At 38.7% G+C, this 24,463-nt stretch overlaps 1 pseudogene; it reads left to right on the top strand.

Moving 5' to 3' along the window:
- Positions 1 to 24,159, top strand: part of LOC131848800 (myosin heavy chain, cardiac muscle isoform-like) — a 35,654-nt pseudogene extending 11,495 nt beyond the window's left edge.
- The last annotated feature ends 304 nt before the right edge of the window (positions 24,160 to 24,463 follow it).

Here is a 24,463-nt window from a genome sequence, read left to right as displayed (position 1 = left end):
TAGACCTACATGAATAAAAGAATTGTATTTGATTGGACTGGACTTGGACTGGACGGTAAAAATATAATGTAAAACTTAATGTTCATAAGCGGCTAAAATGTCCTACATGAATAAATGATTTTTGAATTTGAATTTGAATTTGATTTTTGTGTATAAAAGTCGTTGAGTAGACTCGAGAGAGAGGAATAGGAGCCTGCTTGGCGAGCTATTTTTTTTTCGAGACAATTCACACAGCGTCCAATTCATAATCTAAGTAGAGCTTGTGTTATGGTTACTAGGTCTGATACATAGATATATTTTTTGTAAATATATATCTACATACTGAGTCTACTCAACGGTGTTGTTAATAGATTTCCTGACCTGGACATATTTACATATGACTTGTTGAATTTTAGCAGAATGGCAATGGATTTCCTAAATAACACGTATAATTGTCGGTTCTTATTGTTTTAATATATTGTTAATATCTCATATTCTGTAATTTTTTTCCTAAGCGAGCATATTGGGAAGCTGTAAGGCTCGCTTAGTTTGATGTCAATAAATAAATAAATAATATACATAAAAAATACCCAGACCGATACGAACAATCATACTCATGAATACAAAGAGTTAGACCACCGAGACCTCCGTGGAACATCAAGCAAGTTTCATCTCCGTGCTTGTATGAATATGTTGAATAATGTACAGGAAGGAAATGAGGCCTGTGAATAGGTGTGGCAACATTTGGCGTTCCGTCGATTCTGTCTTTCCCAATTGCAGTCACGCGTGACGATATATCTTTAAATTGATTTATTAATATTGCTAGTATAACTGATTATTGTTTAATGGTTAATTCTTTACCTTGTTTAGGAGATAATGCTAAGTATGATTATTTTGTAGATTGTTTCCTTGTGTATATGATGAAGTGTATAAATAATGAAATTATCTCGGAAATGTGTGCGTTCTGTTTTTAGTCTATATGACGACGTTTGAGGAAATTAAATGAAGAAAAAACTACTTGTGTAGAGTTTCGGCGTAAGATGAATTTAAATGTATCGGCGAGCATGGTATTCGTATCTTAAAACTAAAGTCCCCCCCTGTATTGATGTGGATTGCTCACTCATTGTCATCTAGCGTTTTACTAAAATATTACACATGTATAAAAGATGCTGTTTACGACAAGTTTAGGTAGTGGTACTATAAATGATTGTATAAAATATGTGACGTGATGTGACATGTTGTGTCGTGTGGCAGGAGGTGCGCGCGGAGCGGGACGTGCTGCAGGCGCGCATGTCGGAGCAGGCGCTGAAGATCTCGTCGCTGTCGGCGCGGCTCCAGCAGCAGCGGAACGACGCGGAGGCGCTCGCGCACCACGCCGCCAGCCAGCTCTCCGTACAGCTGCACGACGCGCTCGCAGAGGTACTCTACTGTACTGTACTCTCCTCACTACACCACCTCACTACAACGACGCGGAGGCGCTCGCGCACCACGCCGCCAGCCAGCTCTCAGTACAGCTGCACGACGCGCTCGCAGAGGTACTCTACTGTACTGTACACTCCTCACTACACCACCTCACTACAACGACGCGGAGGCGCTCGCGCACCACGCCGCCAGCCAGCTCTCAGTACAGCTGCACGACGCGCTCGCAGAGGTACTCTACTGTACTGTACACTCCTCACTACACCACCTCACTACAACGACGCGGAGGCGCTCGCGCACCACGCCGCCAGCCAGCTCTCAGTACAGCTGCACGACGCGCTCGCAGAGGTAATCTACTGTACTGTACACTCCTCACTACACCACCTCACTACAACGACGCGGAGGCGCTCGCGCACCACGCCGCCAGCCAGCTCTCAGTACAGCTGCACGACGCGCTCGCAGAGGTACTCTACTGTACTGTACACTCCTGCACTACACCACCTCACTACAACGACGCGGAGGCGCTCGCGCACCACGCCGCCAGCCAGCTCTCAGTACAGCTGCACGACGCGCTCGCAGAAGAAGGTGGACGTTGTACACTCCTCACTACACCACCTCACTACAACGACGCGGAGGCGCTCGCGCACCACGCCGCCAGCCAGCTCTCAATCAGCTGCACGACGCGCTCGCAGTTAATGTATATACTGTACTGTACACTCCTCACTACACCACCTCACTACAACGACGCGGAGGCGCTCGCGCACCACGCCGCCAGCCAGCTCTCAGTACAGCTGCACGACGCGCTCGCAGAGGTACTCTACTGTACTGTACACTCCTCACTACACCACCTCACTACAACGACGCGGAGGCGCTCGCGCACCACGCCGCCAGCCAGCTCTCAGTACAGCTGCACGACGCGCTCGCAGAGGTACTCTACTGTACTGTACACTCCTCACTACACCACCTCACTACAACGACGCGGAGGCGCTCGCGCACCACGCCGCCAGCCAGCTCTCAGTACAGCTGCACGACGCGCTCGCAGAGGTACTCTACTGTACTGTACACTCCTCACTACACCACCTCACTACAACGACGCGGAGGCGCTCGCGCACCACGCCGCCAGCCAGCTCTCAGTACAGCTGCACGACGCGCTCGCAGAGGTCCTGTACTGTACTGTACACTCCTCTTACTCCTACCTCTTTTACAACGACGCGGAGGCGCTCGCGCACCACGCCGCCAGCCAGCTCTCAGTACAGCTGCACGACGCGCTCGCAGAGGTACTGTACTGAGTACAGAGTACTACCTCTCTGCATCACCTCACTACACTACCTGCACTACCTGCATATCTTGTAATGCAGTACATATATTATCTCGAGTTCAGAAGCTCTCTCTCTCTCTCTCTCTCACTCCCCGAAATTCGTAGTCTTCGTCAACACACACGTAATACAAATTGCAAATTCAACAACTCGCAATTTTATAATATTACGGAATTATTGTACTTTTATTTTTCGACCTCTCACTGATACGCACGCTTAAATATAAAAATAACAAAAATAATCATTCGTATAAACACACAATAAATGGATGATAAACTTAAATATTGTATCTGTTTCTTCTTTTTTTTTTAATATACAATCGATTTGTTTACATAAAAATTTTAAATTAATATAATTTAAAAATTGAAGATATATGTATATATAGTAGATATAGAACATTAGTTAAGTCCATTTTGTAATTGTTTTTCACAATAAACTTATTATTATTATTATTATTTATTGAAATCACGGTGTCCTCATTCTGCATCGCAGGTACAAAGATTAAAGGATGAGCTGGATACAAAAAAGAAACAGATGATGCGGCTGAAACAAACACTGGACGAGAGGGACAAACTTAACGAACAACACCAGACCTTGTATGGAAACTCATGTGAGTATTATTATATCATAACTTACACAACTTGTATAATGACCACCATGTTGTAGCAGTTTACCACATGGTATCATATTCTAATGATCACGAATTTGAACTAAGCCTAATATAAACTTGTATTCTTGAGTATGGCAATTGGTATTTTTATTTGGACTTTTAAGTTACACAAAAAGTGTTAAAACAGTAGTAGCAAATCTGCTGTGAGCAATATAATGCTCAATACGACAGGCGCACTCAACCACCACTGGTCGACGTCAAACGTTGCGTCGATGACGGCATCACAAAATCGACCAGTGAGAAGCACCGCTCACCACGCGACATATATTTTAAAATTTAAAGTTGTTGCAATAAACGCTTCATGAGAAGAGGTCACAAGTTTCATTTAAAAATACTCTTCCTTATCAAAAAACAAATTAACAAGAGTGTATATAATTGTGTAGCGGTTGTATTAATAGCAATTGTAGCCGTCACGTAGAACTAGTTACTTCTAAAATACGTGGTACTTTGGAAGTAGATAGGCCTGTCTGATTTATTGTAACATGAACGAATATGTGTTACTCTTTTATATATGTTACTAATATTGTTGTTGATCTGCTTAAGGCTGCTTATTACTTGTAGTTAGGAATATTTTAAGATAAATACACGAAACGATTGATATCTGATAACTATAGATAACCGCCATAATGTTACCATACAGATAATAATAATATCACTGGATAATTTACACAGCATCATCTTGTCCGAAACTAAGCAGAGCTTGTGTTATGGGTATAATATACATAGAAAATCACCTAGACCTATACAAACAATATACTCATGAATACAAATGTTTGGACTGTGTGAGGAATCGAACCCGCAATCATCGAAAGTAAGGCTAACCCGCTAGACCACCGAGCCCGTCAAAATTCACCAATTATTTTAATTTCTTACCAGGTAATCCTAAAGATAAAGTCATCATATTGGAACGGGAGCTCTCTACAGCGCAAAGTCGTATCGCTCAATTAGAGTCGCTCGCAAGAAGTTTAGAATCTGATAAGGAACAGTTGCAAGTTAACGTTAGGGATCACCAGAGGGCGTTGGCCGAAGAAAGAAGATCAGCTGCAAGAACTGTTGGGTAAGTTATGAGTTTTTACTCGCGACTTTGTTCACATGACCGATGTTGGACTGCGGTAAATATAGTACTGCAGTAAAGAAATAATTACGTTATACCTTTGATCATAATTTTATTTGAGATCGTTAAAAACTTTCAATCGAAGTAATTTATAATACTAATAAAGAAAATAACGGGTGATTTACAAGTATATAGGAAAAATGTTACCATTGTACCATTCTTAAATTAAAAACTAGTTTGTTTAGTTGAAAATATCATTTGACCACAATATTTGATTAAATGTTATGATTGGACGTGAATTTCTAAGAAGTTTAAATTGCAAATTTCTGGACTTCGTTAATTAGCAATACTTGGACATGATCCAATTTCCTACAATTATCTAGGGTACGATGACAAATCTGTTTATACCACGGTCATTATGATTCATAGCGTATATTACCTTTCAGCGTTAAAACTAGAGGATGATAACAACGAGGGTACCAACGAAAAAAGCGATATGGTAGAAGGAAAGGCTTCAGCTAGAACACTAAGCGACATAGTCTCAATATCCGAATTTGATGAGCAGGATTTGCAAATGAGGATAGCTATTAAAGGCTCAGAACTTGAGTTTAACCGGCGCACCGTACGCATCTGACATTCGAGACAAGAGTCAATTGAATAGGACATTGCCCCCGGATTTGCAGCGAGCGAATATGAGCTCCCTCAATATCGAGTTCGTCGACCATTTTGACGTGTCAAGCTAATACTCCACGCGCTGATTCATTGCCCACACATCTTACTTCCACGCAGAATAAAGATATACTTAAACAGTTTAAAAGAAATGTCAATGAAACTACAATGTTTGGTACTATTGCTTTTGGGGACAGTGTTAAACATTCCACCGCTCAAAATATACCAGATAATTGTTCAATGTATCCTAATATGGAAGTTAATGAGACAAAAGATGTAAGCGTTGAACCTAAAAAGATCAACTTTCTATTGAACCATCGAATGATAATAAAACGCACGAGGAAGAAGAATTTACATCTTTGCGAAATTAGGAATAAATCTGGATATCAGACAAAAATTTCCCTGATATACTGACACAACTGAAGCATGAGATTAAAAAATCAAGAACTGAATTAGACAATTGTAAGTCAAATTAAAGAACGCTGAAGAACAATTGTGTGAATTTCCGTGTTTAAGGAAGAAGTGGAGGAACTTAAAGGACTTTTAGAAAATACTATGGCTACAATGAATACAGACAAGAAATTCTACGAGAATCAACTAGATAATTTCTCATCTAATAAGCAACTTTTAGAACAAAGATTAACGGAACTAACACAGGAGGTTAATGAAAAATCAGAAGACTTACATTTGCTCAAAGAAGATATTTTAAGAAGAGAAAACATGATACTAGAATTAGCTAAAGAAAAGCGTAACCTAACTAATAAATTGGCTGAGTTGGAAGTCAAAATTGATGAGCTTCAGGTAGAAATAAATGCTTAGAAAAGTCAGTGAATCTGAGAATCATCAACTTTTAGCAATATAAAGGAATTACAAAAACTTGAACAATTGGTCTCTGAAAAGAACCATCAAATAGATAGTTTAAATCAACACCTAGACAGATTTGACAATTTGGAAAGGTGTCTTAATGATAAATCTGAAGAATTAGATAATTTGAAAGAGACATTAGAAGAGTCTGCCGAACTTTATCAATTACAAGATTCTGTAGAAGCTGTGAAAGGCGATTTGAATAAAGCCAATGAAGAGAATCAACAACTCAATATTAATAATAAGGAATTGATACTAAAGTTAACAAAAATAGAAAAAGAGCAAGAAAATGCTTCTCTGAAACTTCAAACAGTATAAACTGAGTTGGAAAAATGAATAATAAACAACGAATTATCGTCGAAAATTGACGAGCTTAATGCTACTGATAAGCTTAAAGATAAAGAAACTGAGATAGAAATACTCCACGAAGATATCAACTCTTTTCATGAAGAGATTGCGTGTTTGAAGATCAATTAAAAATGGTATCGAGAAGTCCATCGCCGAAGAGCAAGAACGGCGAAAATATATCGCCCAAGACTCAGACATAATGACAAGTCCACTGGTTAAGATTAAAATATTTAACACTACTGCAACATGAGCTTGACTTTAACAGAAGAGCTAATGATAAAAAGTAACAATATAAACACGTTTTAAAATTATTTATTTTTACTTTAAAATGTTAAACAAGTTCAGGGCCGACGTGATAGAAAATGGCAACTGTTGCCTATATATAAGAACAGCAGAACGTTACGTCGTTATATGAGATTTGTGGTATCCTACTGGTATACTCATGCCTGTTAAACATTTTATATATTATCTCAATTCAAAAAACACAATGAATTGCTTGCAAAAAATAGGCAATGTACAGTCTACGTTGTACAAACGATAATAATTAACCGAAGTGACATTCGGTTAAAACCCTTTTCGATATTTTCCTTGATATTAAACTTTTAACACTGATGCTATTTTATAATCAGGCATTCGAATTAGCAAAAGCCAAGTTGGATGTAAAAAAAGAATAATCTGAGTCAAGCGAACAAACAGACAGGATAAGGATTTGTCAAATATGGAATTACGGCAACAGACGGAAAGTTTACAGCAACAGATACAACACTTGACGGTGGAGAGACAGCATTGATCGAACAGTTGGAGATTGTCGTGGCAAATTAATTGATCAAATAATATAACCAGTAGGATATCGTAAAAATTTTAACGATAGGTTCGTCTTGGATTTGATGTTTAAATATTGAAATTAGTCTTCGTCGTCTTTATTTTTCCCATCAGGCACCACATGGCATGAAATTAAAGATGGTATAATGAATATAATCCTTGTTGAATATATCCATTTTTGTTTATTTACTTAAAATAATTAATATATAACAATGAATTGGGATCAAAATCATACCGATTTATTTCCATTTCTAGATTTTTTTTTCCTCAACGATACTATGTGACATCAATTTTCATGGATTATGTTTAAGAACTGCAGGCGTCAAATAGGCCTGCAGTTTTTAATATAAAATAATCAACAATATTGAATTTCTATAGCAATTCTGTTCATATTATTTGAGTGTACAAATTTATGACTATTTTTAGATTGAGAGAAGAGTCAAATGTATCGGAACTGAAGACGAAGTTGCAGAAGAAGGTGGAACGTTGTCATATAGCTGGAAAACGATATATTGAAGGAACTCCTAGATTACAATTAAATCATGTAATAAAAGTCAATGTATATATTTATTAGTCGAGTTATAGACTCTAATATTCGTAAGTTCGAGTTAAGAGCATCGCGGTTTTAGCAGTATACTACCCAGCTTAAAAATTTTAATGTTTACACTAACCGTTACGCTAGCGGGTCACTAGGATGATAAGATGAGCCTCACGCTCAGGTTAGATCGGTTCCACCCATCGTGGCAAATTTGCCAGGAACTTAGGATGGGGTTTTTAGGGGGACTGCGTTGATGGTCCATTGATAGCGAAGGGTATATTAGTCCACAGTACTAACAATCGCGTTCGTCACTGGACGGTAATATCGTGTGTATATGGTTTTATAATATTGGAAGACCGGTGTGCAGGCAAAGACCGTGCCAAGATCTGGTGGTGTCGCAGCATATATTTGCGGCGGCAGTCGCTCGCCCACCGCCGAGCTGGGCGGCGCTGCGATAAAGCTCCACTACTCCCACGCCCTCGACGAGGACATCATGGAACAGGTACCCTCCACGCCCGATTCCTAATGCTGTATTATCCAATCCCACGATCCCTCCCGCGTAACTCTGTATAGACTAGGAATTCAAAACTGTGTGAATTTTCTTATAGTCAATGTCTCTACGAAACAATATACATACTAAGAAAAATGTACAAAATTGATGCTCTGAATCTTGTTGATGAAGTTTATTTTCCTAATAACAGAATCTTCTCTCTCTCTCTCTCTTTCTCTCTCTCTCTCTCTCTCTCTCTCTCTCTCTCTCTCCCTCTCTCTCTCTCTCTCTCTCTCTCTCCCTCTCTCTCTTTCTCTCTCTCTCTCTCTCTCTCTCTCTCTCTCTCTCTTTCTCAGTGCAGACACTATCTATAGAATTTCAATTTTGAATTTGTAGTACTACTATATAATACAAGTGAATCCGAGTCCATATATCTTACAGTAATATTTTTACTATTATCAACTGCAAAAGAGTATTTTAAAATATTAAAAATACCCAGAAAATAACAAAGTTCAAAAGCTTGAAATCTTTCTTCGCGCTCTGTCATCGAAGTAATAAAGCTTGCATCCAGACTTGAATGTACTGGAACGTGATTTTAATTTTATTGTTTCGTCGACAGATATTATCCGCAAGTAGCGATGAACGCGAAGAAATACCGCGACTAGCTTTGAATACGTCGAAGTAAGTTATAAATAAGTTTCTTTTACCTATTTTCTACGCACTTCTAGTGGCTAATTGACTGACGGTCTAAAGGAAAGTTAGAACTGTTCTATATACTTGAATACCAACATAGATGTAACAAAATACATTTTGACTGTCGTGGTACCTTAGGCGTTGTAAGACTGCAAGTGTTTTGCCTCTGTACATTGTAATTTTACTGCCATATCTTAAGCTCGAGACCGAAACACAATTGACAAAGTAAATTAATATGAGCTGAATAAAATGAGATAGACAATTTTGTACAAAGTTTCTCTAGCTAAAATTGTGCTTTTTGAGCCAAGATACACATTGTTAGAGTTAAGGGTTATTATTCAGAATAGAATAGAAAAACATTTATTCAAATAATGACGAAATAATTTGAGCACTTTTGAATAGTCATAACAATTTTTTTTATCTACCGCTCGTTCGGAAAGCTGTCTCATCACAAGAAGAACAAGGAAGAAACGTGTGTGTTGCTCTTTTAACTTTCACATCTCGGAAGCTTATTAAAAGCTTCTAATTAAATGCATCTAGTAAAAACAAATATATTTTAAAAATCAACTTTAAAGTTTGTAGGTTAAAGTCCATATTCCAATGTGCAGTGTATGCTTAATTCCTAATTTCCGTGGTGGAACTTTATGTATGAGTGGTTCCGTCAGGTCATCCAGCTCGATCCAATCGTCATCTTCAGAGCGCATGTCGCGGCTGAGATCGGAGAACGAGCGTCTCCAGCTGCAGCTGAACAGCCTCGAAGCGCGCCTGCGGGATAAGGATGCGCTCATCACAGAACTCAACCGGTAAATAGCGTTTTCTCTCCACAATCCGAATTTAGCAAACCCGGCCTTTTTTAAGTATTCCAAAACTGTTGGCAACAGTTAGTTGGCTTTTACAGCTTCACTAAAGAAAATGGGAGCCTATGCTAGAGGGCATTCCAAGCCTGTAAAAGGACTAATACAGCGATACCGAATACAAAGAGAATATTAACATATTACAGTGTACAATATGGCGCTTTCTCTATGTCGTAAATGTCGTAAGTTTGAATTTAGCAGACACAAAAAGGTTTCTTTGTACATTATATGAATGATTGTACGATTCTTGTATTAATTTCGGTTATCTGTTATTCTGTAACAGTATGGCGGTCTTGTTCACGGCAAATCAAACCTAATAGATTATATGATAAGTGTCATTTTGCAGCGTCCGCGACCGGCTCGTGCAGGACTGGCAGACCAGCAAGCTGCGCTGCGAGGCCGAGAGAGACAACGCCGCGCGCCTCCACCTACTACTCGACACGCACAAGCAAACCGCGGACTCACTACAGGTAGCTCCCTAACACATACGTACCTAACCTCACCCATGTCGCTATAGGGACTCAATACTGGGTAGATATTATAATAATAATAATAATATAATAATAATAATATAATAATAATATAATAATAATCTTAGGACAATTCACACAGCGCCATCTAGACCCAAGTTAAGCTAGCTAAAGCTTGTGTTATGGGTACTAGATAACTGATACAAATACATAGATATTTTTTTTTTGTAAATACATACATATTATATATAGAAAACACCCAGACCGATACAAACAATCATACTCATGAATACAAAATGTTTGTGCCGTGCGAGGAATCGAACCCGCGACCATCGGTCGTAAAGCGGTGTACTAGACCGCTGGACCACCGAGGTCGTCGATATTGAGCCCCTACAGCGATCATAGCAGCAGCAGTCCATCCTCCATGCGGGCAAACATTATGATTAATAATAATAATATCTCAGAATACACTATGGACATAGAGTATATACTCAAAACACAACGCCGTCTATCACTTAATACACGATCAATCTCGGCATAGCGTCCCAAGCTAAATAAAGAGTGAGTTATGGGTACCATTAATATACATATTATACATAGATACGTTTTTTTTTTGTAAATACATTCATAATATATGTAGAAAACAACTAGACCAATCAAACAATCATACTCATAAATATTTAAGTTTGTAACATGCGAGGAATTGAACTGAATCCAAAGTAAAGCAGTGTGCTAAACGGCTACACCACCACGGCTAGGTTATATTTATGTTGAAAATCAGCCTTTGAACGTTGATTGTATCTGACTCGAAGTCATAGCGTGACAGATGCCATAGAGCCGAGGAAATATAGCTAATCATATCAGACGTAACGGTGACTAGGTCAAATGAATTTGCATTCTATTACGTTACCTTAGTTTTACTTCGATTTTCACTAGCTTGTTTATAGATGTCTATTGTTGATAAAATGTTCAGAAGTTTTCTTTTTACCTGCTACTAGTTAAGTGCAATTTCATTTCTGTAACATTTTCCTCGTTTTGGAAAAAAGTTATACACAAAGTTATACAAGTTATACATATATACACTCCGCTCTATCTGATTATGTTAAGTATAATACTAAGATTTGTATTTTTAATATCATTACGTAGTATTAAACAAAGTCGCTGTCGCTGACAGTCCGTCTATATGTATGCTTAAATCTTTAAAACTACGCAACGGATTTTGAAGCTTTTTTCAATAGATATGATTGATCCAAGAGGAAGTTTTATATATGTAATACATGTATCGTGCGAAGCCGGGGCGAGTAGCTAGTTAGTAATATTTAGTTATTTGAATACGGATTTATTATTGTTTATAGAATCAAGACTCGAACATGATACAAATATTGAAGAAGCGTTTAGAGAGCGCGATGCAGTCAGAGTTAGAACTGCAGCAGCGCGAACAGCAGCAAAGAGCTCGAGTGACGCAGCTGGAACGCGAACTGCTGGCCACCGAGCGCGACGACGGCTCGCGGCGACAGCTGCACAATGAGGTACTGTTATATGAAATATTACTTGTAGTAGCAATTTTCCGTTCATTTATATTTATATTCTCATTTTTTCGTGCCAATTCGTGCTTGAAAAAGCATACGAGTAAAGGAAGCTAATGGTTTTATTTTTGACAAATATTTTCATTTTATAAACTTAATATCTATGGTAATATTAAATACGAAATAACATGAAATCCAAGTGTAGTAACAAGTAACCAGGGTAGTAAGTAAATCTTGATAAGGATGGCAGTACCGTAGTAATAAATAGATTTTATATAAAGCCGAAATGTTCGAATTTCTGGCGTACTGAAATTGCCCGTTTTTGTTTTTCAATTGCATGTAGCAGGAGTACTGGTACACGAGTGATTAATTTTACTTATTATTTTTTAAACTTTAAAGATTATATGTAGTTATGGGCCGACAACACGGGATATTTCGGTTGTAACTAATGTCGGTCACTGTGTCAAAAGAAAGGTATATGTTGTAGAGTCGTCGAAAATTCGAGTTTCGTAGTCGTAAATATAGTTAGAGTTTCGTTTAATAATACGTACATTCATTTTCGTCATCAGATGGAGAACAACAATCAATTGAAGAGTGAGATCGCGTTGCTGAAGGCGAAACTGGAGGCAGAAAGAACGCGTGCGGCAGATACGCAAACACTCACCGAACGAGAACGTGCGCACGCAGACAGACAGCGAGAACACGCCGCGCGGGAACAGGCCGCGCTGCGGGCCCGCCTCGCAGAACACCAGCGGTACGCACACACCAACTAACTACTCGTTTTGGATCCGGCGCGAAGGACCACATGTAACAATTGAGTACAGTAACAGGTTAAAGGGCAACGCCTAGAAACTTGCTCATTGCGGAAATTAATACCAAACCATTCATATTCCTGTGCCACAATTTGTTAATGGTTTGGTTTCATGTTTTTTTATAACCTTTTTTTACCTAATTCTTTGTAGCTGATGTGAATAAAAATATTATTTATCTGTTGTTGTTACAAGGGATTGTTTAAATTTTGGGTCATAAGAAATATTCGTTACACTTCTATTTCTATAGGTAATTTGCCTTAACTCGACAAACATTATAATAATGTAACGTACATGATTGTAATCATTATCTATAGCGGTCTTTGAAAAACTCATCACGTACAATTTGCTAACAATAAATTTTTATTATAATAATTAAACAGCTTTTTATGTCTATGACGTATAGACATAAAAAGCTGGCATATTATTCTTAAGTGATTTTTTTGCCCTTGATAATCAGATTGAAGCACGAGTCGGGAGTGGAGCTGGTCCGCGCTAAGGAACTACTGCAGACCCAGAGCGCCACCATCAGCGAACTGGAGCGACAGCTGGTCTCCGCCCGCCGCCCCTCCACGCAAGTCACGCATGCGCTGGTACTTACCGTTACTACTACTACTAGCGATTTTATTATACTGCACACACACAATCTAATCCGGCTCGAAGGACTAAACATGTCAGACATTAAGGTTCTCCAAAAATTACAAGCTTTCATCTATATAATATTACAGACTACCTATTCCTGACACCAGGCGGTTTGCTTTGTAACGACTACGTAACAAATATCCTATATAAATAAATAGTTTTGAAATTGACCATAGGAAACCTATTTACCTATGTTAGGTAAAATTATAGGTTAGTCCTTTCCCACCGCTGCCCATCAACCGCTTTCTGTTCTTACCTAATGGTTAGCTGGTAGAGAATGCCATATGGCATTAAGCTCGCCAAATTGTACAATTTTTAAAAGTGCAATAAAGAATAAATTAAATTAAATGATAGGAAAGTAAGTTTAGGAAAATCAAATATGAATATAAACAGTCTTCCTTCATGAATGTGTGCAGCATGTTGGTGTAGGACCCGGACCTCAAACTTTATTGATCTAAAAACGAGTATATACGTTTCTTTCTTACGAAATTATAAATAATAGGAATATGTATGTCTAATTAATAATAATTATATCAGGACAATTCACACAGCGTCTAGCCCCAAGCCAAGCTCTAGCTCTATCTAGCCCCAAGTTAAGCTAGCTAAAGATTGTGTTATGTGTACTAGGTAACAGATACAAATACATAGATATTTTGTTTTCATATATACATATTATACATAGAAAACACCAAGACCGATACAAATAATCATACTTATGAATACCAATGTTTGTTCATAATAAAATATCATTTTAGCATACCTTTAGTGATATAATCAATGTGTTTTGACAACAGACAGAAATCGAAACCCAAAAAACGGAGCTGGCGCGCGAGATCTCGACTCTAAAGAAATGTCTGCAAGACACCAACAGCCCGGAGATTGCAGAGCTGCGCGCTGAACGAAAGCAGCTGCAGGACCAGCTCAAAGCGCTGCACCGGGAACTGAACCAGCGCCCGCCCACCGACGACAGGGACCAAGCGGTCAGTTGGAACATTACAATCATTATTATCCAATAGATACTTGTCAATATTTGAGTTTATTTAATTACAATCTACTAGCTGACCCGTGCAACTTCTTCTGCATCTCTTACTTGATAGTTATCGTTATATCTCGTCCAATTTACATAATATCTGTTTAAATTATAGCCTATGTGTTATTCTGATATATAAGCTATATTACTGTAAAGTTTCATCAAAATCCGTTGAATAGTTTTTGCGTGAAAGTGTAACATCCATCCATACTCACAAACTTTCGCATTTATATTAATAAGGTTTTAGTTTATATAAAATTAGTCACGATAATTTCATTCCATTCTATTTTTAAGGGACACAGTGACACTACATTTATATATGTTACTGTGTTAGTTGACCATACTTCTCTGAAAGAGGTTAACCATTTTTGATGAAATTTAGGTTTATATGTACTCTTTTTAAACCACTAAAGTGAAAAAGGTCCACTAGATTTTTTTTTATATTTTATGACAAGACTTATACTTTTTATGATGCGGTATTAAGAAATATATCACTCCTAAATCTTCTACCAACCCCTATTTTTTAATAGCAATATTATTTTACATGGCAAAGAGAAGTTTTCTGTGTTACAAACTTAAACTACGTTTTGGAAATCGGTTAGGTATCTTGGAGCTTATCCATCAAAAATGCTTAAATTAAGTTTATTTGTAGAAAGGATTTTCTATTCTACTTTAATGCTGTTTGCCGCAGCTGGCCTTTACAGCTTCACCGGACGTTAGGGGGCGTGTGCAGATGGCACTACAAACTAAAGGAAGGACTTATGGAGCGGCTGAAGGCCAATTCCCGCCTGACGGATACGACTTTAGTCTGAGGGCACCACTAGAGGTTCGAACCTCGGCTCAGGACGTCGTAATTTGGATCCCCGTTTGAATTGGACGGGGGATCGATCATTCTGTAAATAAAATAAAAGACAAATGATAAAGAAGGTATATATAATACGACAAGAAATTATTTTCAAAAATACGACAGTTATAATGTATAAATTTGCATAATAGTATAAGTGTGTCCTAAAATCAGTCATCCAAACTTATGGCTTTTCAATACTATTGCTTCTATTGATTTCTTCAACGTAATTGGTAATCCTCGATTCCATCTCCATCACGCTTTGTTTCTCGTCCAAATCGGAGCATAGAGGTTCGATGAACCATAAAGCAACGCAATAGAGTAGGTACAGGCTGAAGTATAGAGTATAGAGTAGGCTGGTGACGCAGGCGAGCCCTATGGGGTAGATCCGGTGGTTCAGATCCGTTTCCGTCCTCCACGACTCTTCGGTCCACATGCGGAAGTACTGGCAGAAGTTTCTAAAAGTGTAGAGAATAAATGTATTAGAGTACATATTGTTTTATTGTAGTCGATAGATTGGTAGTGGTAGTGAAATAACAACTAGGAAAAACAATAAACATATTTATTAACAAAATTTAAATGATTGTTTTTAAAATAGCTTTGTAATTGACAGAAAGGAAATAAGTTAATATATTGACGGCTTCGGTGCTAGCGGTTTTGCACATCGATTTTCGCACATCGCGGGTTCGATACCTCGCACGGTACAAACATTTGTAATTGTTGGTATTATTTTTGGTATGCGTCTGTGTTTTTACTATGTATTTACAAAACAAAAATGTACCTATGTAAAATAATATATCAGTTGTTTAGTACCCACAACACAATCTGCTTATACTTATATATTGGGACTAGATGTTGCTGTGTGAAATTATCCTGAGATATCAGCATTACATAGTATAAAACAAAGTCGCTGTCTGTCCGTCCCTATGTATGCTTAAATCTTTAAAACTACGCAACGGATTTTGAAGCGGTTTTTTTTAATACTTAGAATAATTCTAGAGAATGGTTTATATATAATACATGTACACCCGAGCGAAGCCGGGGCGAGTAGCTAGTTATTATAATATAGAGATATCATGAGATATTCTTGATTCAATGCGGATCAGAAGTCACTCTATTTCAATATTACAAACATACACTCCAATTTTATTTATATGTATAGATAGTATATATTGGTATGCATTATAAAGAGGTAAGATTCGATTGATTGTTTGTTTGTTTGTCAGCATTTTACGTGTATGGTGGAGATGCAGAGAAATATAATGAAATGTATTAGGTAGTGGTGATAGGGTGGTAGGTCACCTGAGCGGTGGTAGCGTGCGGTCGAGTAGTGCCGCGGCGCAATGTAGTGCGTGGGTGACCACCAACACCACCACCCACGCGCACACCAAGTACGGCGGCCAGCGGAAGCTGCCCAGTGCAGCTGCAACACATTTATAATATACGGAACCCAACACAGTTTAGATTATATGCTTGTATTTAGTTATAGAATAGAAAATCATTTATTCAAATAAACTTAATTTAAGTACATTTGAATAGTCAACATTTTTAAATCTACCGCTTATTCGGAAAGCTGTCTCATCACAAGAAGAATAAGCAAGAAACTTGTGTGTTGCTCTTTTAAACAATCCTTGTAAGTTCACATTTTACAAGTCGAAACGTGTAAATACAAACTACCAACCAGCACTAATTTATTTAGGCTCAAATATAACAACACAATAAGATTAAATCAGTCGTAGTGATAAGAGCAGACCAGTCCCTACAAGCAGCACTCGTTCACGAGTATGACGGATGAGCCAGCCATCACTGCGCTCGACCATATTTTAGGGAGCCCAATGACCCGGCCCACCACGCCGCCACATATCTGGACATTTTAGTGAGCATCTACTCATTTTACATAGATACTTTTACACGTAAGGTAGTTCACGTGCGAATCTGTTTTCAAGCAGGAAAGAATGTTCTCGTAAATATAAACAGAGAGACCACGTGCGTGCGTGGATTCTCGCATCCTTTAGCTTGTTTTAACGCCTTGTAGTAATTCAGAGTAAGTAAATTTAAGTAGATTTCATTCAAAATAGCATAATGCAGTCGGTTACGATTGCGGGCGCTGGCCCTTTACACGGCACGTGTCGTGTAAAGGTACCTAATAGTTGAGGGATGCAGTGAATACAACGGTGAAGTACCTCGTAGGAGCGCGGCGGTCCCCCCGCCGCCCCCCGCCACCCCCGCGCCCCGCACCGCATGCTCCGACGCTGCCCGCCTCCTCTCCCACCGCTCACACCGCTCCAACTGCTCAGACCGCTCAGCCCGCTCAGCCCGCTCAGACCGCTCCGTACGAGACGACTGCAGTCGATACTCATTTACATATACATTATTTATGCGTATATATAAATAAACGTTAAAAATCACTAGTCCTTACAATAAAAGTCACTACTCTAATTCATGTCAAAAATTGAAACGGTCCAGCCGTTTAGTCGTGAAAAGGTTAAACACTTAATATAATTTTTGTATGGATTTATAACATACACATATGGAATCAACAACTTATAGATAGATAGATAGATGGATAAAAATTTTATTCACGTTAAAGTTAACTTATACATACGATACGTCTGTGTAAAAAACTAATATTTTTTTTTATATTTCATCCTATATTTACATTTTACATTATTCCCTGGTATCTGAACTAAGTAGAAAACTGTATTTTAAGTAACCCAATAATATACAAACACTCGCTAATTCCGCAAACTCCATTCCGCCTCAGAATTAAAGGAGTTTAGAAGTTTAGTTACGCAATACATTCTAAACGCACTCTGTTTGACAATTTGTATGGGAAAATAAAATTGTTACTTTTACTATTAGAATAGAATAGAAAATCATTTATTCAAATACTAATATAATATATTCAAAACTTACATTGAAGCACTTTTGAATAGTCATAACATTTTTTTTAATCTACCGCTCATTCGGAATGCTGTCTCGTCACAAGAAGAACAAGCAAGAAACTTGTGTGTTGCTCTTTTAAATAATTTATTCTTACTTACAATTTAAGTTTAAGTGTGTGAATACAAATTCTTCTCCATGCAATTTCTTCATATTTTATCACCGTTTAAACCTTCCCTGGACTTCCACGAATATTTCAAGACTAAGATTAGCCAAATCGGTTCAGCCGTTCTCGAGTTAACTTAACTAACACTAAACTTAAATTATTTTTTATATATATATAGAAAGGTAGAAAATTCCATACCGTGGGCGATATTCTCGCGTACGATATATGATTCGGTACGCTGGGCTTGTCTTTCTTGATCGTATCTTTGATGTCGAGTTGTAAGTCGCGCACAACTCCGTTCAACTCCGTTTTCGTTATGGATGGATGATCACCGCACATGCTGTAATAATAATATCTCAAGACAATTCACACAGCGCCATCTAGTCCCAAGCTAAGCTGAGCTTATGTTATGAGTATTAAATAACTGATACGTATACATACAGACTATTTTTGGAAATACATACGTAATATAAGTAGAAATAACCCAGGCCGATACAAAAAATTGCTTGCTTGACTCATCTGATGGTAGAAGATTACCATCAGGTAAGCAAGCTCGTTAAGTAATACTATAAATGTCTTATTAATATTATAAAGCGAAAGTTTGATTGTACAGATGAATGTTTGTTATTCTTTCACGCAAAAAATACTAAAGGATCTTTAGAGTGGATTTTGAAATCTATTTCCAAATATTTACCCATTTTACTCAATAAAAAAATTGATTAAATTATACATATTTTTTTAATAAGATAGAAAACCATTGCAGTGCAAATTTAGCTCGAAGTTCATAATGGTTTAGCGATGCATTGCTTCCGAATTGACGATACGACGTTAGACCATATCATCATCATCTGCTTCTTCCTTATCCCATTTATTTGTGGTCGGCGTAATGTTTTTCTCTTCCATTCATCCCTGTTGGCAGTCATCTGTCATCTCGTTATATCTCCCTTTCTTACCATATCATCTCTCACGCAGTCCATCCATCTCTTTTTCGGCCTTCCTCTGCCTTTATAACATTAATATGTAACATCTTCCTTAAAATATTATCTTCATTCCTACGCATTACATGCCCATACCACGACAGACGATTACTCTTTAATCTCTCCGACACCGGCGCCACTTTCATACTTCCTCTAATGTATTCATTTTCATTCTTTATGTTATCCATTCTTGTCACACCACACATCCATCTCAACATTCGCATTTCAACATTTTACTCAATAACAAAATTAATTAAATTATTGTTTATTTTTAAAACTCATGCAATGTTTCATTTTAGCTCGAAATTAATAATGGTTTAGTGACACTGCTTCTAAATTGGGGAAACAAACGTAAGACCACTTACACCATATCGGGGAGCTTGGGCGGCTCGTTTTTCGGTGGGTCCATGTCTCCTGGTTATCTCACTGTGCTCTCATCGTATACGCTGGGATTTTTGATATTGCTCACAATAAATTCGCCGGCTGTACATATAAATACTATATTACATCTGTCACTGTGACAAGACACAGTATGTTTGGTGGAGATGTCTAAACCGCATTCTGTTTTTGAAATGATAAATTTAATGAATGAAGAATAATTGAATGAGGTTTATCTCTAACGAGTTAATGAAGAAATAATATTAACGAGGTATATATTGTGAAATCTCTATAAATATAAAGAATCGTTAAAATACTACCTTTGTCAATCTCAGCCACTGTAATAGAAAAAAATATGTTAATTTAAGCAGATAATACAAAAATATTATCGATGAATTAATCTTTTTTTTTAATTTCTTAATTGAAACAGTTTTGCAACAAAAAATATATTAATTTAAACAGATTAAACTAAAATATTTACATTATCAATAATTAAACTAATCTTTTCGCAAAAATATTAAAGTAGTTTAAACAGGTTTGCATTGTAATTTTATTTTATATTTATATATTATGTGTACTGTTTATTCGGAATGCAGATTTTGCCAAGACGAATCGGGGTTCCGAACAATAATTATTTTTATATAATAAACATTTGTTTGAGGTGATTTTTGTAAATAGATTTTACTACATATACTATATACTCTATAATATCAGTATGTTTTTTTTTTTAGGTTTTATATTTAGCTCCACGAGTCCAAAATTACGTGAATTAAATTAAGTAGGAAAATAAGAATTTGACTTGATAAAACTTTTTTGTATTAATGATGTGTCTCTCCAACAGATACGGTACCTCCACGGCCGGTGCCTCCGTTTGGAGAGTTGTCGGAAGGCGCTGGTGTGGCAGAAGAGGTACCTGCAGCGGGTGCTGTCCGGGTACGCGGAGCTGGAGAATAAGCTGCGGCTACCGTCCTCGAGGACGGTGGAGAAAAGTCATGGGAAGAAACGGTTCAAGTGAGTACTGGATATTAATAGAAGCTTACCACCCGACTGATGATAAGTTATACCCTTGACTATAGATTTGAACAGCACTACGGACATCATCGAACTTTGAAGAGAGGAATAGTGCAGTGAAATTACGGATTCTGTTAGATATACTGTCTAATCTTCTGCAGTAACAATGAATGGTCGTGATATTTGTACGTAATGCAGTACATGTATATAGCGTCATACTCGTGAATTATCAGTGACACAGCACTCATCAGTGACATTAGACACCAGCTAGAATGGTCAAGTCGTATACAAACTATTTTTATACTACTATGATTGCTAGCTTGTGGTCCATCTGATGGTAAAAGGTTATAGTGGCATATGGACACCTGAATCACCAGGGGTGTCACATGCGCATTGTCGCCCCCTAAAGAACATTAATAGACCTATCTTGAAAAATCCATGCTCTAAGGAATCATAATATACCCTTCTTGAAAATTCATGCTGTAGTCTCTAGACAAAACCTCGGCAAGTTGTAAGTAATGACGTGCTTTGTCAGGTGTGTGGCGACTGCAATAGTGATAGTGATCCGCATGGAGTTCCTGGTGCGGCGCCGGCGTCAAGCGCGAGCGATCGCCTCCGCCGCGCTGCTGCAGCGACCGCCCACCGCCACCACCTCCACCACATTCACCACCTTCGCCACGCCCGCCACGTGAGTATCTTACGCGCCCATTCCATCACTACTGTTATCATTTTCGGTTTTTGAGAATAATACACAAGATGACTGCCCATTAACAGTGACTAAAAGGTAGTATACGAACAGCCTGCAAACGGAACGGGCGAGTCGTGTTTGATATTACGTCTCAAATATCTAAATATATATAACACAAAGGTGACTGACATAGTGATCTATCAACGCACAGCTCAAACCACCAAACGGGCTGAAATTTGGCATGCAGATAGATGTTATGATGAAGGCATCCGCTAAGAAAGGATTTTGATTAATTCTACCCCCAAGGGGATAAAATAGGGGATGAAAGTTTGTATGAAACTTTGTCAATTTTAAACCGATCGGGCTGAGACTTTGCATGCATAAAGTTACTATGACGTAGGCATCCCCTAAGAGAGCATTTTGATAAATGCCAACCCTAAGGGGATAAATTAACGCGAGCGAAGCAGCTGGTAAAAGCTAGTTGTTTTATAATTTACGACAAACAATATTGCTATATTTTTTAAACAATGTCCATGTACAATATATCATAATTCATTAATGATCAGCTGTTGGATTGGTCTAATTGGTCTTTGCTCATAAGAGGAGATGCTATTATTATGCCAAGCCTCGTATTATTATGCAACTGAGCTTGGTGTGGGGATTTACTTTTGAATTTTGTTTCTCTTTATTACGTACAATATGCATTATCACAATATGATTCTCATGACATCCCAGAGTGAATCCAGACAAAAATATTTTTATTAAGATATTTTCTTGTAATAAAGAAAAAAAATTAATACCTTCTTTTCTTTATTTCAAGAAAATACCTTTTTTTCCTTGTTATAAAAAAAGTAATACCTTTTTTTTTTTTTTTCTTTATTACAAGAAAACACCTTTATAAAAATATTTTTGTCTGTATAGTTAAAGTATATCTCCCGTCATATTTAGTATTAGTTTTATTTAATTGGGTCGCAAACGAAATTATTAAGTAAAGTCCCGCGTTCAGCTAGTAAATAATAGTGGTGGTCGCGTCGCAGTGCAGGTCCGTTCGCGTCAAATTCTCCAGCGGCGTTCCAGCAGCGAGGGGCTGCCTCCGTCGCAGCCGGAGTAGGACCAGCAACGGGCTCGCGGAGACTTCTCAAACACGAGCTGCGGCTCAACCTCCCACCCTCGCCCACAGGTGAGACATCTCAAGCACGAGCTGCGGCTCAACCTCCCACCATCGCCCACAGGTGAGACTTCTCAAGCACGAGCTGCGGCTCAACCTCCCACCATCGCCCACAGGTGAGACTTCTCAAGCACGAGCTGCGGCTCAACCTCCCACCATCGCCCACAGGTGAGACTTCTCAAGCACGAGCTGCGGCTCAACCTCCCACCCTCGCCCACAGGTGAGACATCTCAAGCACGAGCTGCGGCTCAACCTCCCACCCTCGCCCACAGGTAAGACTTCTCAAGCACGAGCTGCAGCTCAACCTCCCACCCTCGCCCACAGGTGAGACTTGTCAAGCACGAGCTGCGGCTCAACCTCCCACCCTCGCCCACAGGTGAGACTTGTCAAGCACGAGCTGCGGCTCAACCTCCCACCCTCGCCCACAGGTGAGACTTGTCAAGCACGAGCTGCGGCTCAACCTCCCACCCTCGCCCACAGGTGAGACTTGTCAAGCACGAGCTGCGGCTCAACCTCCCACCCTCGCCCACAGGTGAGACTTCTCAAGCACGAGCTGCGGCTCAACCTCCCACCCTCGCCCACAGGTGAGACATCTCAAGCACGAGCTGCGGCTCAACCTCCCACCCTCGCCCACAGGTAAGACTTCTCAAGCACGAGCTGCGGCTCAACCTCCCACCATCGCCCACAGGTGAGACTTCTCAAGCACGAGCTGCGGCTCAACCTCCCACCCTGGCCCATAGGTCTCTAATATGTTTTTATTGTCCGGTAGAAAATTTCCAAAAGGGCATCCCCGTCAGAGGGTTGACGAGGGCGTGTGGGATTCTACCCACTTGGACCCACTAAAAACATAATGTTCCTACTTTATACGCTTATATATTAGAGGATTAGTATATCCTCTAATTTCCTCAAAACTTGAATAAAAAATATCCAGTATATTAATTTATTTATTATTTTGCACACAAAATTGTATACATGGCGAACTTAATGCCTAATCGCATTCTCATGGTCGCGTTGATCAGAGGTAGTAAGACGATGCAATTTAATAAGTTAGATATTATTGAGATAAAAAATTATATATGTGTTAATAGAGAAAATATATAATATAAATATAAATGTATATCTATATTTTAAATGGTATGATTATTAATATTTGTTAAAATACAGTTGGCGAGTTCACACGACGGTCACCGTACAGCGCAAGCACGCCTCATGAGGAGCCGTTCATATTGAGGTTTGTTCGCCATGCTGTCTTACTTGTATAAATAATGGCCTGTCTAATAAAATTTTGTTTTAGAAACTCTTTTTGTTACTTTTTGTTGATATTGTTGCGTTCCAAAATAAATAAAATGTTTGCATAAGTACTTTGGCTTAATTATTTGACAATAAAATACAAAATATACCCAAAAATAAGCCTAAAATCACCTGTTACTATGTATTTACTACACAACTGAATAATAGTTATGCATTCTTTAATCTGAATTTGGACTCTAATAAATTAGTGCTAGTTAGTTGGTAGTTTGTTCTCACACAAAGTACACACACAATTATTAAAAAAAAAAATATTTGAAATAAATAATACATGATATAGTTGGTATGTCGGACAGTTCGCCCCGCGGTGAAGTGGCGGCGGCGTACCTCAGCAAGCTGGAGCTGGTGAGTCGCTGCCTCACGCGCGCCGTGGACGCCTCCAGGGACCTGCCTTGAACTGCGCCGCGCTCCACCGGCGCTGTCGGTCTGCCTTACCTTGTTCATCCACACGTAATGCCAATCTGCCTATTCTCGGTCCATCTCGCACGTTATACCGCCACGCGTTGTCGATTCAATTAGTGGTATGGTTCGTTTAGCGTTGTCAATTTGATCGTATGCTGATGACTGGTGTAGGTGGAGCTCGACGGGTTAATTCGCATTGGACAGTAATACATCGCGAGTTGACTTGCGTTGTTGGTTGACTCCGCCTTAGTAATCCTGTATTGCGTTGTTGGTCCGCTCCGCGCTGTTGGTCCACCTTTCGAGCACGCACTCGCGTTGTCGATTGTGATTGGCTACTCGACCCCGACGCCATTTTGTTTTAACACGGGCGACATGCCGCGTCGAATGTTCAATTTGAAGAATAAATGTCGTGCTTCATAGACTTTAATTTTTTTTTTTAATAATA

Source organism: Achroia grisella, unplaced genomic scaffold (genome assembly GCF_030625045.1).
Source record: "Achroia grisella isolate CSIRO2021 unplaced genomic scaffold, CSIRO_AGI_Agris_v1 utg592, whole genome shotgun sequence".
In the NCBI taxonomy this organism is placed as follows: Eukaryota; Metazoa; Arthropoda; class Insecta; order Lepidoptera; family Pyralidae; genus Achroia; species Achroia grisella.
Note: the sequence above shows the minus strand (reverse complement) of the source record. Positions and strands in the feature narration are given on the sequence as shown.